The sequence below is a fragment of the Cupressus sempervirens genome, chromosome 9 (assembly GCF_028749045.1).
Source record: "Cupressus sempervirens isolate cs-2001-9-10 chromosome 9, ASM2874904v1, whole genome shotgun sequence".
In the NCBI taxonomy this organism is placed as follows: Eukaryota; Viridiplantae; Streptophyta; class Pinopsida; order Cupressales; family Cupressaceae; genus Cupressus; species Cupressus sempervirens.
Genome location: NC_143126.1, coordinates 539,434,248 through 539,440,920, shown reverse-complemented (window position 1 = coordinate 539,440,920; position 6,673 = coordinate 539,434,248). Strand labels below are relative to the sequence as shown.

At 33.8% G+C, this 6,673-nt stretch overlaps 1 long non-coding RNA gene across 1 annotated transcript in view; it reads left to right on the top strand.

The window, feature by feature from the left end:
• The first annotated feature begins 1,676 nt into the window (after positions 1–1,676).
• The window catches only part of LOC149539743 (uncharacterized), a 30,570-nt gene continuing 25,573 nt past the window's right edge, over positions 1,677–6,673 (top strand). Inside the window, exon 1 of the long non-coding RNA XR_016355938.1 lies at positions 1,677–1,924. This is a non-coding gene — a long non-coding RNA (uncharacterized LOC149539743). The remainder of the gene's footprint in view (positions 1,925–6,673) is intronic.

The following is a 6,673-nucleotide window of genomic DNA, read 5'->3' as shown; positions in this document are numbered from 1 at the left end:
TGTCAAACATTTTTCTTTCTATCTGGCTATTCCAAATTCCCTATAAGACCTCCACAGGATGACAAGACTTATAGCTCTGATGCCATTGTAATAACCCCAATAGGTTATAACTTCTTCAAACACCAAAAATCTTTATACTTTAGTTGTTTGACATTTTGTCAAACACTTTGCAAGCAAACTCTGATACCACTGTAATAACCCTCCTCAAATCTGCTCTCAAAGATGCTGATTGAAGGCTCAAAGAATTTTGTCAAACAATTCACATGCAAAAGACATATGACTGATATAGTATTTCAGCTTGCTTTAAATGACTTTTTTCCAATTTGCATCAATGAGAATCTAGTGATAGAAGATTACAATGAACTACACAATGACCTAACATGAGTGTGCTCCTAATTTTGACAATATTCAGTGCATATATTATGATCTAAGCATGAGAAAAGAACACCTACAGCCAATTGGCGTTTTTGCAAACAGTTGGTATGCAAACTATCTAGCTGATAAATAATGAGATTGAATTGCTTAAATGACACTAGCAACTATTATCTTTTTTATTGCAATCAAATTTCTAATACAATGCTCATGAAATATGGCCAAGACTTTGGCATTTACATGGATTACCAAAATGACAATGCTAGTATAATGCACGCTTACAGCTGAAACTTATAATACCCTAAAAAAACAATACTAACAAGGGGACCTGGTTGTAGATGGCTGTAATAATTTTCCTTCAATGCTGCCCCTTCTGCTTTACTTTTTCGAACTGCTTTTTCGGTTTCGCTTTTTTCGCTTGCTTTTTCGATTCCGCTTTTTTCGCCTATTTTTTCGGTTTCGCTTTTTCGTACTGCTTTTTCGTTTCTGCTTTTTCGGATTGCTACCCTGTTGAATCTCAAGACCATATTTTTCAATGGCATCAAGATTTTCAGCTTGAAGGGATTTCGTCCTTCAAACTATTGAGACATAACCTTTAGAAAATTCTCCAATTTCTTTGATATTTCCAACCGTGCTTAAAAGAAGCTCTTCCATTTCTTTTATAGTGTTCTCACAAGAGCTCCATCCTCCGTTTTCTCAATGTGGGATAAAACATAACTCCTTTTATGTAACTTATGTCTCCAATGTGTTATAAAATAAAGGGGACTCTTTTAATTTAAATATTTCCCACAAACTATAGTCTATGCATTAATAAAGTTAAATATTTAAATTTAACTTTATAAAATAGCTTTATCAATGTAAAACAAATCTTATCAATGATAAACAAGTCTTTTTGCCGATTTTAAACAATTACCATCGACATACCGCTACCACTGGATGTCCACCCATGCCCAAGATGACTTACTATGAATAGTAAGTATGCCCAAAGTTGCCTCAAAATCTTTCAGAAATACCTGCAACTGAAACTATCTAGGCCAAATGGCCTCTAAGCCCTTTTAATGTCGTGGTTAGCCTACGAGACTGTGGGGAAATAGGCCTACGACAACTGTGGGGAAATAAGCTAACGACAACATCATGCTATGAATGCTAAAAAGGAGACATTATAATTCCTTTGTGCATCTGTATGTAAGATAGAGAAGAACATGAAATTCTTGACATGTACTCTGGGGTTAAATCCAAATGTTGTCGTTAAATATCCGGTACTTTTGAACTTAAGTGTAGAGAAAACGATGATGCCACGGTATAAAGTGTTTCAGCACCTTCATTCATTGCGAGCTCGCCATGATCTTCCAATCGGTCTGATTACAAGTCTGATAATAAGTGAGGAAGATTTCACTCGAAGGTTTCTATCCGGCAGTCTGAAGTTCAAAATGTTATATGAAATTTACAAGGGCAAGACGGCGGATGTTGAAGTACCTGAACTTTTACCAACTCACCAAAGATAATTTGGAATTGAACGGTGATTTGCAATGCATCAGGTAGCGTTTTTAAGGTATGTATCGTTGATTATACAGAGGTACTTGCATATATCCACTGAATCTGCACATTCCTGCTATCCATTTTTGCCCTTTAATTGTGAAGAATTTTTATGGTTCTACCCTTAATTTAAACAGAACATTTATGCATGGTCTTGTATTAAAGCTGGATTATATTAAGTTCTGTTATAAACGATTCTTTACGTTTGGTGTAGAAATCATTGAATGTTCCTCAAAGATTTACCAGATTCGATCTTGAATTTGCTGTTTTTTAAAAATAAATTCAACAAGATTACATCAATTACAATCATTTGAATAAACTCATACCTATTCTTGAAGTTACTTTTGGCTAAGCTGTCATAAAAGGGGAATTTATTCTGCCAAAATTACCATAAATGAAAACCAATCCAAATCTCATTTTCGAGATTTCGAGCTTGGTAGATGATGTTAAACACCATCATCCTCACCAATTCAACTTGGCATCTTAGATTAGTTGGGTGTTCTTTTTACTACCATATGTATTTTCAGAATGCAAACATCAATGATCATGTTCTTAATGCAGTCCTCAACATTGATATCTGCAGTGAGTAGTGCATATAAGCAGATCGAGACAAATTATTGCGAGTGCGATCATCAAGATTCAACATTGATGTAAAAAATGAGTATTTACTTTAAAGTACAATACTCGAATTGGACAAATTATCACAATTGCAATCATCAAGATTCAACATTGATGTTTAAAATGAGTATTTACTTTAAAGTACAATACTCGAATTGGATATGATATTGTCTAACTACAATGTTTATATGTATGAATAAACTGTTTCGTATTGTGTTATTTTTGTCAAGGGAAAAGGTAATATGATTTGTAAATGGCAACAGCTCTGTGGTATCGGTTATAATTTCTTGAATTAAGGGTCCGTTTGGTTCCTGGAAGGTGACAGGAATTGGCTTTTTCAAAATCCAGATTTGAATTTTTTTGTCTTTGTTTCAAAATTGGCAAAATGGAATTAGCATGCTGGACTTTCAATTTTGCCTTTAAACCAGGTTTTCCAACTTCCTACTAGCAAGTAGGAATTGAAAATCAAAACCTGGTTATGTTTTTTAAGGAGTGTAAAAACAATAGATTGGACTACTTTTTGAAATGTGCCTTCAACTCCAAGCATACGTATAAAAATGTGTCTTCACATGCGTCTTCCGAGTGAAACAAACGGTTCAAGTAAAATCTCAAAAATCGGAATGAAGATTTGCAAAACCAAGATTTGTAGAAATCCTGGTTTTTTAAATTCCACTAACCATACGAACAGAGGGTTTTGAATCCCTAGTTATTATGATGTTGACCACACTAACATATTATAAGTTACTTAGTATACAGATGCCAATCTTTTATTTGCAAGTATTTAATTATAGCCATGGTACATGAACAAAAATAATTAATATATTGTTTGTAGATAGGCTATGTTTTATGCAGTAAGCAGTTTTCAGCATTATACTTGCTTTATGAGCAACTACAAGCATATTTTTCAGGTCTGATCGCTGAGTTGCAGTCACTGTTCTTCATAATTGAAGTTTATTTTCCCAGCTTACAAGTGGAAGAAGGAATAGTTAGATCTTGAAAAAAATGAGATACATGTAGCTGATGTGGGCTTCATTTGGTTATCACTTTCCTTAAGTGATTTGATCTGATTAGACATCTTACCAAAACTAATTTGTTCAAGCTCGCTTTGGAAGGAAACTCCTGTAAAGTACATATCAGGAGATTGAGGCTTTGAGCCCAGCATCAACAATTTTTTTTCCTCAACCAAGCCTTAAAATTACTAAATCCTTCAGATGATTAAGACCTCTTTTATGGAACAGCTTTTCATCTAAAATAGTGATCTACTATGTTACGTGTATACTCAAACTCTGTTCCTCACCCATACCAGGTGCATTTGAGTACGGGTTCATTCGTATTTTACTCTCTTCATTCTTCTCAGTAGGATTTTCTAAAGGGCAGCTGATATATATTATGTGGCATATGACATAATATTGAAATTGTGAACCATCAATTGGCATTTAATCTATTTGTCACTACACTTTTGGCATTTTGCACTGATCAAGGACGAATTATCATACTATCAAATGTATTTAGTTTTACAATTCTATATATTTGTTTAAAGTTTTAACTATCTTCTGTTGATTTTTTTGAGAAAAGAACACAGCATAAAAAACAAAATAGATAACACAGCACACAAAAATTACCCTTGGAAAACCCTCTAACTTGAGGGTAAAAACCTAGCCACAACAGGATCACTTTATTAATGAAGAACATAAGTCTGATTTACAAAGTAATAATAATTTCTCCTCTGAATCTGCAGACACAAACAAGAATTCTTCTCTGATACAAAGAATGCTCTAATCTAATGTCTCCGCAACTTAGAAGCCGATGCGAGCATTCTGGGTTGGGACACAGAAGTGGAAGTGGATACTTGTGGAGGCGGTTCTAGAGGAGGATGCTTGTGGAAGCTACCTAGAAGTGCTTCACAGGCATCTAGAGGCAAGTGGAAGCCTGTCACTCGCTTCCACTTGCCTCTGCATGCCTGGAGGCGCTGCCGGGTGGTTTTTCCATAGGCATCCGGCATTTCTGGAAGCCTCTGCATATTATGGTAAAATAATGAAAGTGTTATTTAACAAAGATCATGAATGATCAATATATACAAGATACAGGAGAATGTTTCTTTAACGAACTTGAGAGAGGAAATAGAAACAATCTTGTAGAGTGAAAAATAAAGTTTCTATAACGAACATAAGGTGTTTATAGAAATAAGAAACAATCTTATTACAAAAAGAGTGACCATTAGAAAAAGATGGAAGAGAGAGTAAATAGAAACTATCTAGTATCGTAATACCCTCCCTTAATGGTCAATCTATCTTCAAAAACCAAAAATTTGCATGTCCTCAAAAAGCGTAAAAGGCAGCCTCGGGTTGACGAGAGAGGTCTGCATGTTCTACAATGTTGGCTTGTGGTAGCATTGACTATGGTAGGATGTGTTTTGGTACCCAGATTAAGCACCTCAAGGCGACAATACTTGAAGATCATCATCATTCTCTACTTCCAAGTGTTGTAGTTCTTTTCGTTGAATCGTTGACTGCCTTCTAAGAGAAGATTGGTGAGAGATACCATTGCACGTTTTTCAATAAAAACCGTGAAAAAAAGGAGATGACACGAACTTCGAGGCAAATTGACGAAAGACCCAAAAAATTTGAAGTCATTCAAAAGAGAGCTCGAAAAATCCAAAAAGAATCTGAAATTAGATTTTGAATCTGTTGGCTCAAAATTCAAGGCACAAAAAATGATAAACCCAAGAAAAATATATATACTGACCTAGATAAGATATGCAAAAATCCTCCTAGAATCTACAAAAAGTTTTTAAAATTGGCACGAAAAAGGAGAGTTTTGAAAGAAACCCTAACCATTTAAAAAAACCAAAAATGATAGATTTGACTGTAAAAGAATTGTGTAAAATGAAACTGCTAGACGAAAATAAGAGATAGAGGGGTTTAAAACACCCTAGACACCGTCCTTTAAAGAAGATGTGTAGAAAATGTCAGCTCAAAAATGCCCAAAACAAAGGCCACGAAATTGCAAAAAAAAATTGAACATTGACTCCCTAGTCGGGTTTGGAGGAAAGAAAAGATGCAAATTTTGAACACACTCGGGCAAATATTTCAAAAATTTTGAACTAATAATTTCAAAATGAAAAAAAATTTGAAGAGGCCAAAAATTTGCTCTGATACCGTATTATGGTAAAATAATGAATGTGTTATTTAACAAAGATCATGAATGATCTATTTATACAAGATACAAAGGAATGTTTCTATAATGAATAAGAGAGAAGGAATAGAAACATTCTTGAAAAGTGAAAAAGAAAGTTTCCATAACAAACAAAATGAATTTATGAAAACATTAGAAAAAGAGTGACCATTAGAATAAGATGAAAGAGAGAGTAGATAGAAACTATCTATATCGTAATACAATGGGCCTAGACTCATAAAAAAAAAATTTATTGCTTTTTGGCCCCTTGACTTATAATTTAGCACATGCAAATAAGAGTTTTAAAGCCTATTTTTTGCTTCTAAACCCTATAACAGCCCTAAAAGAGGTCATTCAACCATTCTTCATCTCATTTTGTTTGTAGCTAGACTATCTTCTCATTTGATCTCCATTTTGACATTTTGAAGGCAAGGTGATTATTTTTGGAAAAGATCGTTCGTAGGGCGAGAGATGGCTTACACAAAGGAGTTTTAAGCATTTGATCCCATTCTCAAGTTCTTTAATAAGTTTTTTTGAGATTTGGATGATTTTTTTCAAGTTTGTGAAGAAATTTTTTAAGTTTTTCTCATTATTTATTTTTAAAAAAAATAAAAATAAAGAAACAAGTATGGCTATCTATTTAAGTAGTTTTGTATCATATTTTTGCACTTGTATGCTTGATGTTCATAGTTATTTTCTAGTTTAAATTTATTTATATCTTATTAAAGGCATAGTAAGAAATTAGATTGTATTGTGCAAGAATGGCCGCCAATGGTAGTCAAAGTTTAGTGGGAGGGCAAGGAGCCGATAGTCTTAAAATTGATGCTGGATAACCTTTATGGAGACATACTACAAGAATCTCACATGTTTCTAGAGGTGGCTCATATATTTGGAAGTGTATTTATTGTTAAAGTTACAAAGGCAAAGCATTCAATAGCTCATATTCTTAGGTCAAACTTTATTTTATGGGCCC